The following is a 12,918-nucleotide window of genomic DNA, read 5'->3' on the forward strand; positions in this document are numbered from 1 at the left end:
CAACGGGGTCGCAGGTGGTGGATAGCGAATGACCACCAGGTATGGTGGTTACTTCTTACTTCGTAAGTAACATCTTGCTTCGTAAGTAAATACTTCTTACGTGCGTACATAAATACACACACACTTTTTGTTGTCAGAGTTATCAAAATACAGTCATCAGTTACTAAAAGCAAAAAGCAGTGATGCAACTGATGTTTAAACATTCGTCGAAGACAATCACTCAGAAAGTCAGGTAGATCAAGGAAACCTGATTCAACATAAAGACTGTCCAACTCATTTTTCATTATATTTTGTGCTGAATTTGACTTAAGATTGCTTGAAATGTTGGACAAAAAAACACTACAAGCGAGTGATGCAGATAATTTTTAGATAAAAGCAATTTCAGAAGTGAGGTTGAACAACTGCCTGTGACCATTGTATTATTTCGCATATACAATAAACTACAAGAGCACAGAGCCAGATTGTAGTGATGTTTTGCTGCTACTGTTAAATAAACTAGATATTTTCAGTTGCCGAAACGATAATCAATGAAAAAAATTCAATAAAAACTTAATCAATAGTGAGTAAAGGATGTTTTGTTAAAATTGGTGATGTAGTATTACTAGTTGGTGAAAATTGTTCACCGTTGCAATGGCCCCTGGCTAGGGTCACGAATGTATTCAGGAGCTCTGACGGTGTGGTACGAGTGGTGGAAGGCAAATCTGGGGCAGATACTCACAGAAGAGCTATAAATAAGGTAGCTGTATTGCCTATCTATAATGAAAGTTGAAAGATAATTATTTTTTTTGTGTTGTACTTTAAGGAAATTTAATATTTAGTTGTAGACCTACTAGTTCATTAGCGTCGCTTGTCAAATATAGGATCTTTGTAAAGCTCACTTACTAAGAGTAAGATTATAATATGAAAATTTAAATGTTTAGTTATGATATTATGTAGAAAAACTATAAATGTAATGTATCGTCTTCTTATATAGGAATAGTGGTTGCTCACTTACTCACACTTCACCTACTTTGTTATGTTGTTACTGTTACTAAGCAGGATAATTTGAGAAGCATACTGTAAGATTAGTCTAATGATGTCTAATATAAGATAAATAATTTGTATTAATTTTCTGGATTTCTTTTCTTCAATGTAAAGTTATTGCTAAAATGCTACTAAATTGGTTTTGTTTGTGTTGGCTCGCCAATTTATGTTAAATTAATACATTTCAACATAAAAATTAAACAATTGTAGTAATGTTAATATGGTAAAACCGGGAGAGATGCCGCAGTGGGATAGATGCCTCATGTTCTAAAAACCTTACATCCCGAACTCACCAATAAAAATTAATCGCATAAGTAGGAGTCGAAGACATCCCATACCTCGGATATCCACAGATATTCGTGTGGCAAGGACGCGTTTGGATCGTGTGTGTAATTTTCTCCGTGGCGAAATTTAAAAACACGTCAAAGTTTTAAAGGTTAGTATTTAAGGTTGTATAATTTTATAAATAGTAATAAATTCCTTTATATTTTTTATCACGTCTATATACTGGGTCATTGAGTCTGCATATAGTTGTAAATAGATGCTATTTTGTTTATAATTTATTTAAAAAATACGTGGGCATCTATCCCAATCACAAAGGATAGTTGCCCTGATTTTTTGAGGTATAGGTGCCCTTAGACTTGACGCAGAGTGATGAAAGGTACAGAAAGGGCTCTGCAATTAACTTTTCATAAATAAAAAATTCATTATATATTTGTACGAGTATTTTTTATTTTATGTTCCTAAATTCGTTTTTTTTTTTTTTTGGTGTTTGTATATTCTATTACAACCTCTCAGTGGCTCATGCAGCCATGTATGCTCCTAAACATCGAGAGTTTGCTAGTTCGATTCCCGCCCGGAAGGGGTGCTTGCATTTGTACAAATATTTCTTTCCAGTTTGTAAGTCTATTCTTTAGGGTCTCCCCACTGTGCCTGCAGATAATTTTTAGATAAAAGCAATTTCAGAAGTGAGGTTGAACAACTGCCTGTGACCATTGTATTATTTCGCATATACAATAAACTACAAGAGCACAGAGCCAGATTGTAGTGATGTTTTGCTGCTACTGTTAAATAAACTAGATATTTTCAGTTGCCGAAACGATAATCAATGAAAAAAATTCAATAAAAACTTAATCAATAGTGAGTAAAGGATGTTTTGTTAAAATTGGTGATGTAGTATTACTAGTTGGTGAAAATTGTTCACCGTTGCAATGGCCCCTGGCTAGGGTCACGAATGTATTCAGGAGCTCTGACGGTGTGGTACGAGTGGTGGAAGGCAAATCTGGGGCAGATACTCACAGAAGAGCTATAAATAAGGTAGCTGTATTGCCTATCTATAATGAAAGTTGAAAGATAATTATTTTTTTTGTGTTGTACTTTAAGGAAATTTAATATTTAGTTGTAGACCTACTAGTTCATTAGCGTCGCTTGTCAAATATAGGATCTTTGTAAAGCTCACTTACTAAGAGTAAGATTATAATATGAAAATTTAAATGTTTAGTTATGATATTATGTAGAAAAACTATAAATGTAATGTATCGTCTTCTTATATAGGAATAGTGGTTGCTCACTTACTCACACTTCACCTACTTTGTTATGTTGTTACTGTTACTAAGCAGGATAATTTGAGAAGCATACTGTAAGATTAGTCTAATGATGTCTAATATAAGATAAATAATTTGTATTAATTTTCTGGATTTCTTTTCTTCAATGTAAAGTTATTGCTAAAATGCTACTAAATTGGTTTTGTTTGTGTTGGCTCGCCAATTTATGTTAAATTAATACATTTCAACATAAAAATTAAACAATTGTAGTAATGTTAATATGGTAAAACCGGGAGAGATGCCGCAGTGGGATAGATGCCTCATGTTCTAAAAACCTTACATCCCGAACTCACCAATAAAAATTAATCGCATAAGTAGGAGTCGAAGACATCCCATACCTCGGATATCCACAGATATTCGTGTGGCAAGGACGCGTTTGGATCGTGTGTGTAATTTTCTCCGTGGCGAAATTTAAAAACACGTCAAAGTTTTAAAGGTTAGTATTTAAGGTTGTATAATTTTATAAATAGTAATAAATTCCTTTATATTTTTTATCACGTCTATATACTGGGTCATTGAGTCTGCATATAGTTGTAAATAGATGCTATTTTGTTTATAATTTATTTAAAAAATACGTGGGCATCTATCCCAATCACAAAGGATAGTTGCCCTGATTTTTTGAGGTATAGGTGCCCTTAGACTTGACGCAGAGTGATGAAAGGTACAGAAAGGGCTCTGCAATTAACTTTTCATAAATAAAAAATTCATTATATATTTGTACGAGTATTTTTTATTTTATGTTCCTAAATTCGTTTTTTTTTTTTTTTGGTGTTTGTATATTCTATTACAACCTCTCAGTGGCTCATGCAGCCATGTATGCTCCTAAACATCGAGAGTTTGCTAGTTCGATTCCCGCCCGGAAGGGGTGCTTGCATTTGTACAAATATTTCTTTCCAGTTTGTAAGTCTATTCTTTAGGGTCTCCCCACTGTGCCTCGTAGATTACGTTAAGCTGTCTGTCCCGGCTGTTTTCATATACATCTGGTAGCGATCGTTACTATCTATCCCTTCATTTACCATATACAGAGTAAGTTTATGTGTATAATTTTTTCTGTGTCTGTTATATTTTTTATGTATTTAGGTATATTTATGTTTGGATGTTTTACTGATTCTAACAGAACTATGCCACGAAAATATTAAAGAAAGGAAGAAATGCGAGCTCGAGTATGTTCTTGGACTATAGAAAACCTACAGTCAGCTTTCGATGAGAAAGTATGATTGTGCAATGTGCATGTTGACACTTGATATGAATATTTTATACCAACAATTAAGAATTCATACTTTTGTTGAATAAATGCTAGTAAAATTTAATTAAATATATATATATATATATATATATATGTAGTATATATATAGTATAATCTGTGTGATATAAAAATAATATTCTAATTATAACAATTAAAAGATATAAAAAACACAATTTTTTTTTCATTGCTATGGCCCATGTTTCTTGGAGACAATCGATGTTTTAGGAGTAGAAATTTGGTTTTTGGTTTTTCGTTTACACGGTTTAAAGGGCATCTATCCTACTCACTATTTTCATGGTGAGGCAACTATCCATATAGGTAGGCATCTATCCTCAAAAAAAAGGGTTCACGAAAAGCTAATTTCTGCTTAATCTGCATTGGCTAGGTTGAAAAAAAATAGTCATAATTCAACATAAAGGATTGAGCTAGCTACATTAATAAAAATTATTCGTATAAAAATCATATTTTTAAAATTAGGTGGCTATTTCAAAAAGTGAGGCATGTATCCCGGTTTTACCCTATTATATTGTTTGTGTGGTCTATGGAATCAGAGACTAAAGTATGTTATCTCTGGCAACACTACTTCTCTCTTCCTGCCTAGACGCCAAAACGATTGTGCGCGCTCTGCTACTAAATAAATTATTTAATATAAAAAAGTGTTTTTTATGGTTTCCCACACCAGTAGAATCGACATCTTTTTTAGGGATACAAGTAGACAAGTATTGCGATTGGAAGGTATATATATTAGCTATATATTATAGCTATATGCTTATAGCGCCTATTGCTTTTATCAAGATGGCTAAATTTTTGTTTATGCGTTTATTGTGTAAAACAGCTTCTGTTGTCTAAAAGTCGACAAGTCTTTTTTCTTTTTACATCTATATATTCTGTTACGCTCCTGTAATATTGTTGAAAGAAAACTGATATTTTCTAAGTGTTCCTATACTTTAATTTAGAATAATTTACTTACCACGGCTATGTCTCATCAAACCTACGCTATGGTGTCATACTGTGGGGAAACTCTGTAGACGCAGATAAAATCTTTAAAGTCCAAAAAAAATGTCTCAGATCATTATGTGGAGCTGGTTACCTGAACAGCTGTAAACCACTTTTTAAATCGCTCCGCGTCCTTCCCTTTCCTTGTTTATACATTTACGAATCAGGTATATTTGTAAAGAAGAACATACATCTATTTAAAACTTGTGACAGTGTACTTCGGACCAATTCTCGACGTAAACATGAGCTATATATGCCAATGCAAATGTTGGCCATATATAAAAATAATGCTTAACGCTTCAGCCTGTAATATCCCACTACTGGGCATAGGCCTCTTTCTCTATGTAGGAGAAGGATCAGAGCTTAATCCACCACGCTGCTCCAATGCGGGTTGGCGGATTGCATGTTGCGGTTGCATGTTTTATTCCATTTTCAAGCGATGTGATGATGTACACCCGGTCACCAACGAATTATCGAAACTCCTCCTCACATTAAATAACTTGACTTGTACTGAGTGTAATAGTGTTTCCTTATTTTAATTCCTTAAAAAAATATGATCGACCATTGTGATACGTTCACTTGTGATTTATGCGGAGCATGCTTCTTAGAACAGGCGTCCTTGAGGACTTATATAAATAATTATGTGTGTAGATTGTGTGCGTTTGATTCATTATCATTGCTCTAAAAAAAATAAAGTAAATTATGTAAAATATTAGGATGTGCTTGTCTTTTGTGGGACATTTCCGTGTCAACCAAGAGACTTTGGGGGTTGACTGCGGAAGGGCTCACCTTCTGGTGTGACCCTTCAGGTTCCTTGGGGTGGCGGTTACGGGCGGTGCTGTTGGTGCCTTTTAATACCACGTGGCAAGACAATTTGCGAGCTACTATCTAATACTATATGTCTATGTCTAATACTGTCTCTGCTAAAGCTGTTTGACTTTAGAAAATATTCTCTTTAAATAAAATAATCCCAATTTCACTTATCGTTTCCAAAAAAACAATAATTTGAGAAGTGTGATTGCACCACGGAACTATTGAAGATTTAAGTAATACACACACACACACAACATTAACGACAACGACACTGAGAAGTCAGCCATCGCGGAACACCATCTGGAAGCCGGACCGAACCATTGGATTGAGTTTCATAATGCTCAAATACTCGCGACAGAACGCCATTATATACCCCGACTGGTAAGAGAAGCCAGACAAGATATTTCAATTACTTAATATAGTAGTTTCAATAGAGAAGATGGGTTTCAACTGTCGAGGGTGTGGAATCCAGTGATTAGGTTATGCAAAACCTTGAAGAGTGATATAAACAACTCGCGTATCGACACAGTAAGTTACGTCTGCAAAACACGGGATGGGATGTCGACTGTTCGTAAAACAGGTGACAATGGTAGGGGTAAAAATAACAATAGTAGGGTTACCTCAGTGTCTACGCAGCAAACGTGTCAGAAAGGAAGTAGTCCGGTATGGACACAGCTAAAGCCAGCAACATCTACCCGCAAACTACAGTCTCGTGATCAAGACATTCGAAGTCAATGTCGAAATATCGAGCTCCGCAAAGCGAAAATAATAAACATGGTAATCCCATTTTCGAATAATTTTCATAATATATAAAAATGTTGGGACATTACAGCGATATTTCAGTAAAAGTTTGTGATGCAGACTGTGTATAGAGATAGTGTTCAAACAATTATTCTCTGTAATAATTGTAAAGATAACCCAACGAGGATAATTGAGGATACTGAAGAGCTTATCAAAGGGACTGAGGTCTTGGTCTATTGTATGATTTAATATCATATCACGCTTTGAGGAAACAAAAGAACTTCTTAACAGTGATGCAGACAGCGTCTGTGATGTGAGTATTAAGAATAATTGAATATTATATATATCGATACTCCAATTGTCACTTCGACTTCAATGGAATTCTTCAGAGGAATAGAACTACAAAAATGGCCACCTCGGTACATCAGTATTGAAAACTGTGTGAAAAAGCTTATTTCTATATGTCAAATATACGAAAGTGAACTTGAGTTAGGTAGACAATATAATATAAAACTGAAGTGTTTTTTGTGTTATACACGATTATTTGTATGTACTGTGTGGCTACGGTACTAAAGAATATAGCCACCCCCTCTCTTCCCGTGGGTGTCGTAAGAGGCGACTAAGGGATAACACAGTTCCGCTACCACCTTGGAACTTAAAAGGCCGACTGGTGGCGAGATAACCATCCAACTGCTGGCTTTGAAATACACAGGCCGAAGACGGGCAGCAGCTTCTTCGGTGCGACAAAGCCAGCCCTGCGGTCACCAACCCGCCTGCCCAGCGTGGTGACTATGGGCAAAACACATGAGTTCACGTTATTTTTGGCGTAAACTTGTGGAGGCCTATGTCCAGCAGTGGACTGTATAGGCTGTAATGATGATGACACGATTATTTGGGTAAATAACTGAAAGATAAAGCACCACGATACTTTCAATGGTGACGCAGACATCAGTGACGGCGGCATCTTTCTTCGGATAGTAATTACTTTGTAATTTAACATAGGTGTAAAGCATCCGTTCATCAGCAGAACAGAATCGAAATTTTTAATATGATGATTTTTATATTCGGTTTAAGTGAACCGTGGCGCCGTCTATAGTGCGTTCTCTACAGAAACCCGTAACTATTCAAAGTTTCATATTACAATGAAAATCTTTGACAGGAGACGACACCATGCTATTTTTAATATGTACGATTTTATTTTTGTGTTATCCACACATTAGGAATTCTAAACATTTTTAAATAATATAATAGAATACAATATAAGTAGAAATAATATAAGTTATAATAATAGTATAAATATAAGTAGAAAATAATATAAGTAGAATTTAATATAAAATACGCTACTTTTACTGTGCATATATCAATTACGAATGGGAATAAAACCCACGACTGCTGCTGTTGAGGCGCTCCTACACGCACCACTACACCAGAGTTTTTGTTAAGTTACAGGATGTCAACAACATTAAAAGTTGTAATAAAAAGAAGGAAAAAAGACAGTTGGGAGTGGTTCAGAGGTTGTTTGTCTCAATTAGAGAGTATGCAGAAATGATTGAGAATGTTTATGTGACTTATACTAAAACACAACCTCCGAACATAATTTTCTTCTTTTCTTCGAAACGTGTCTATCGCCACAATATCAGTGAAGGCCAGCTGTCTGATGCAGGCTTACAAAGTCAAGCGATCTGCAAAGAGCAACAAAAAAAAAAAGAAGAGTGACGCAGATAATGTTTTATTCCATTTGCAGGCGATGTGTAGAAAGTCTGAAAGCGTTTGTCTGCGACGTCAAAAAGTGTTCTACAGCCGACCTCCGTACTAAATCATGTCGATGTTATGTATAATCATGTTAATGTTTTGTGACGTCACACACACCATCGTCTTTAATTATAGCAAACACATTACTGACAGACATGAACGTCATACCTGAAGATTCGAGAGCGTCTTCCGAACAACTGCAAGAAACACGTTTAGTTTCACCGCTGCCGTCAGTTGTCATTACATAGTTAGCTCGCAACCGTTTATCAAGTAATGAGACGATGCTAGCCACGGCGTCTGATAGGAGAATTATTATATGATAATGGAATAAATTCGAAACTATACGAGTTGCGAAGTGGCTCTGATTACGCTAAGATTTAGACAGTTGACACATCATACTCTTTTAGTCAGCTGTCCCTGCATATTCTAGCAACTTGTTTACAATATATATATAATATTATAAAGAAGTAAAGTTTATAACTTACTTCGTAAGTAAATACTTCTTACGTGTGTACATAAATAAACACACACTTTTTTGTTGTCATAGTTATAAAAATACAGTCATCAGTTACTTAAAGCAAAAAGTGGTGATGCAGGTGATGTTTAAACATTCGTCGAAGATAATCATTTAGAAAGTTTTTTTTTTATATGTCACTAGGTCGGCAAACAAGCTTACGGCTAACCTGATGGTAAGCGATTACCGTAGCCTATAGACACCTGCAACACCAGAAGCATCGCAAGCGCGTTGCCGACCCAATCCCCAATCCCCCCAGGAGCTCTGGTCACCTTACTCACCAACAGGAACACAATACTGCTTGAAAACAGTATTATTTTGCTGTGATCTTCTGTAAGGTCCAGGTACTACCCCAGTCGGGCTGCTCCGTATTTTGAGCAGGAAATTCCTGCTGTGCCCTACCTCAGTTAACTCAGTCAGGTAGAACAAGGAAACCAAACCTGATTCAACATAAAGACTGTCCAACTCATTTTTATTATATTTTGTGCTGACGTTTGACTTAAGATTGCTTGAAATGTGGAAGAAAATAAAACAGAAGAAGCCAGTGATACAGATAATGTTTAGAAAAAAGCAATTTCAGAAGTGAGATTGAACAGTTGTTCCTGTGCCTGTGACCATTGTATTATTTCGCATGTACAATAAACTACAAGAGCACAGAGCGAGACTGTAGTGATGTTTTGCTGCTACTGTTAAATAAACTATGTATTTTTAGTTGTCAAAACGATAATAAATGAAAAAAAAAAAACAATAAAAACTTACTCCAAATGTCTAAAACGATATAAGCATTCCAGTACTTTATTTCAGAACCAATAATTCGGTTACAGGAGAGAATAAAATATTAAGAGTAGGTAATTCTCAAGAAATCGGATCGTTTAAATTGCTGTGAGCAATGGCCACGGCGTAACTTAAAAATGGTAGGAATACCGTGTTGCGTCTAAGGTGTTGCCGTCTAGACAAAACTAGTCAACGACAAAAATCATAGTTGGTTCGTCTATACCGATCTCAAAAGTAATTCTGATAATGCACGTAGTTTGTAATAAATTAAGGTAAATTGTAAATTTAGCAATAATTTCAGATTAAGAGTGTGGGTTTAGCTTGGTTTAGTCAGTATGTATAGTTTTATTAGTGTAATTATTTATTGTTGTTGAGCATAGCTTAATTACAGAACATAAGAGTAGCTACTTATCGAATCTTATATCGCTGTAACACGAGTATAGCCAAGCATGTTCAAATACAAAACTAATAAATTGTTGTGAAAAAAAATATAATGAGATAATAATAATATATGGCATGTGGTTTCCGGCACACTAGAATAGCAACAGCCGTAGGCAAGCGGCAGAATAGAATAGTGCCGTACAAGTAGTCAAGTACCAGGTGCTGTAAGATGCGACTAAGTTACTCGCAGCGGATCCCCATAAGACACGAGTCAGGACCTTACATTACTAAAACGCAACCTCCGAACATAATTAAGCTTCTTTTCTTCGATACTCGTCTATCACCACAATATCAGTGAAGGCCAGCTGTCTCATGCAGGTTTACAAAGTCAAGCTCCATACAAATTATTGCATAGCATTTTGTATCAACTTATGCAATTACAATTATTTATTTATTTTATTTATGCAGTATTTCTCTTTCTTTGATATTAATTCAAGTTACACTTTTTCAGCATGGTGGCCGATAAGAAAACAATTTTTTTTCTTTTATTAAATAAATAAAAAGTTAATATTGTTTAAAATATTTTTATTATTTTACAATACATGTGGGTTTTATTATCTTACAGTAGCTGTTGGTTATTCAGGAATATTTATCATTGAAACTATAGGTTAATGATAACTGAAATAAGAAACATAAGTTTGCGACTTAATATCCTCATAAACAGCTTCTTATGTATTCGTCCGATTTCGGAGCAGCTCGTCTCGATTCGTGCGAGTTTCGTAGAGTCGTACAATAAGTCTAATCGCACGCACACAACGCCGTGTCGAAGACTGCCGAACTGAAACGACGTTAGACGATGCACGGCCTTCAAGCCACACCTCCGTGCCCGTCGGAGTGGGGAGCGTGAGGTTTTTTCGTTACGGAATTTCTGGATTCGGTCCCCGCGCTCAAGGTCCGCGATAGAAGCTATGCAATAGCTTAAAAGAAAAAAGAAGTGACGCAGATAATGTTTTATTCCATTACAGCAGGCGATGTGTAGAAAGCCTGAAAGTGTTTGTCTTCGACATCAACAAATGTTCCACAGCCAAAATGGCTACAATGTGAGTAGGCTTTCGACGTGTGAGCATTGCTGGAACCAGCGATAAAAATGAAATCCCAAATAAAATAAAAAAAGTACCCGTAAGGGGCTTTCATAAAGAAAAGTAAATAATAGAGTCTGTATAACACCCAAGTGTTGACTGGTCAAAAGGAGGGATGCATTAAAGGTCGTATATAAAAAAACTTGAAACTTGAAACAACGGTATATTTGAAAGGCATATTTGATCGGTATATTTGAATGAGGGTGGAATATAAATGAAATATATTTCACAGTATTTCGAAAGCATCTGCTTTGCTGCTAAAAGAAGTAGAAAGAAACATACCAAAACTAGAAGAAGTGATGCAGATGATGTTTTAACACACGTCGAAGACAATAATTCAGGAAGTCAGGTAAAACAAGGAAACCTTATTCAACATAAAGACTGTCCAACTTATTTAAGTATGATATCAGAATTTTATTTCTAATTTTCATTTTCCAATTTCACCGGAGTTTCTTTGGAGTTTCTTCTTTTGTGCTTTGTTTACTACGTGCTGCGGGATTTGACTCATTCTTCCAAGTTTCCCCTAGGTTTTATTTGTATCTTTGTATACAACATAAAAGAAACAACTGTGTTGATGAAAAACTATTGCAGAGAGCACAAGAGAATACCGTCTTTGGAGGTACTGAAATTTCAACCTTGAACGCTTATTCAAGTTGTGTTAAACGAAGAAAATGCCATGTTAAAAGCTTGCAACCTTTGTTTGTTTTTCCAAGGGATAACAAGGTTCCACAACCATCTTGGAACTTAATAAGCCGACCGATGGCGGGATAACCATCCAACTGCTGGCTTTGAAATACACAGGCCAAAGACGGGCAGCAGCGTCTTCGGTGCGACAAAGCCAGTACTGCGGTCACCAAACCGCCTGCCCAGCGTGGTGACTATGGGCAAAACACATGAGTTCACGTTATTTTTGGCGTAAACTTGTGGAGGCCTATGTCCAACAGTGGACTGTATAGGCTGTAATGATGAACCTTTGTTTGACGTATGTAAGCAAGACACACTAGTGAAGCCGAGTGATGCAGATATTGTTTTAGAAAAGAAAACCTTATTCAACATAAAGACTGACCGACTTGACTGACTATTTTAATATGATTTCTTAATTTTTATTTTGAATTATTATTTTCCAGTTTCGCCGAAATTTTTCGTAAATGCTCAAAGTTTCGTGCACGTCGCCGACCAATTTTTTCGTTATTGATCCCGAGGCCGTGATAGCGCCTCAAAGCTGTATACGTATTGTTGTGAGGTATATGGAACGTTCCGCATCACAATGTTTGTGTATATATGTATAGTAGTCTTGCGGAAACTTTTCATCCATAATCGACCAAAGCATCGACGGTTAGACTAGTAGAGGAACATCCGCATCCGCTGTCTGATGCAGGTTGTAAACCTGCATCAGACAGCGACAGAAGTCAAACTCCAACCCTGTTCAAATAAATAAATAAATATCTACAAAATACACACACTGTCGTCTGTTCCTAAAGTAAGCAACTTAATGCTTGTGTTATAGGTAACAGCTGACTAGCATAATCAAAGACATCACCACAGAAGTGAGTGACGCAGATAATGTTTTATTCTGTTTGCAGGCGATGTGTAGAAAGTCTGAAAGCGTTTGTCTACGACGTCAAAAAGTATTCTACAGCCGACCTCCGTACTAAATCATGTCGATAATGTTTTGTGACGTCACACACACCATCGTCTTTAATTGTGGCAAACACATTACTGACACACATGAACGTCATACCTGAAGATTCGAGAGCCTATTCCGAACAATTGCAAGAAACACGTTTAGTTTCACCGCTACCGTCAGTTGTCATTACATAGTTAGCTCGCAGCAGTTTATCAAGTGATGAGACGTTGCTAGCCACGGCGTCTGATAGGAGAATTATTATATTATTATGGGATAAAGTCGAAACTATACGAGTTGCGACGCGGCTC

This window comes from Melitaea cinxia, chromosome 27 (assembly GCF_905220565.1).
Source record: "Melitaea cinxia chromosome 27, ilMelCinx1.1, whole genome shotgun sequence".
Classification (NCBI taxonomy): Eukaryota; Metazoa; Arthropoda; class Insecta; order Lepidoptera; family Nymphalidae; genus Melitaea; species Melitaea cinxia.